Here is a 1,071-nt window from a genome sequence, read left to right on the forward strand (position 1 = left end):
CAAGTTGGTTTCAATCCAGAAATGCAAGGTTGGCACATTTGAAATAGATCTGTAGAATTAATTATGTTATCAAAATAAAGGATATTAATCATGTAATTATTTTAATCAATGAAGAAAATTATGGGATAAAATTTAATATCCATTGAGGGAATGAATAAAATCTTTTAGCATAGTACGAATCAAAAGGAAATTCCTGTGGCACTTGGGTGACTCAGTCATTTAAGTGTCCAGCTCTTGATTTCAACGCAGGCCACGGTCTCAAAGTTCGAAGGTTAGAGCCCCATGTCAGGATTTGCATTGACAGGGCAGACCCTTCATGGGAGTCTCTCTCTTCCTCTCTCTCGGTGCCCCTCCACTTCTCTATCTTTCATTCTCAAAATAAATAATTAAAACAAAGAATGAATTCCCATAAACTAATCAGGCTATCAAACTCTTTGTCGTCTCCGAGTACAGTTTACACACTATATTCACTATGTTATGTTGGTTTAGGGAGTACAGCATTGGGATTAGACAATCAAACTTCTCACTTAGCTGTGAAACATTTAAATGCATCCATGCTCACTAAGGAATAAGACAAGAAGGATTCTCCCACTGTGTCTTTCCCATCTTATTCCAGACAGTCAGTTCAGTGAAAACGAAGCAAAAGACAGAAGGATTATACAAGAAGGAAAACAGTCATTTCTCATGAATTATAAGGTTTTCTAGGTTAGAAAATCCAAAAGTAATCAGCAGATAAAGCATTAGAATTAACCTTCAATATAAGGCTAAGGACGTGGTACAGAAGCAAATAAGCTGCACCCCCATAAATTAGCAACAGTTGAAATCTGGTTTTCTAGAAATATACCACATTTTGAATCTTGGAAAATATCAAAGCCCTAGGAATAAATTTAAGCAAAGACATGCAAGCCCTCTCATGGAAAACTGGAAAGTTTTATTAAACTAAAAGAACTGTGTAATGACGAGGTACTCTATGTCACGGATTAGAAGATGCAGTGCGGTACAGAGGTCCATTCTCCCCACGTTAACCTATGTTTCAAAGAAATCCCAGTGAGAATCCTAATAGTGTCCTTT

The sequence above is a fragment of the Hyaena hyaena genome, unplaced genomic scaffold (genome assembly GCF_003009895.1).
Source record: "Hyaena hyaena isolate Hyena2069 unplaced genomic scaffold, ASM300989v1 scaffold_766, whole genome shotgun sequence".
In the NCBI taxonomy this organism is placed as follows: domain Eukaryota; kingdom Metazoa; phylum Chordata; class Mammalia; order Carnivora; family Hyaenidae; genus Hyaena; species Hyaena hyaena.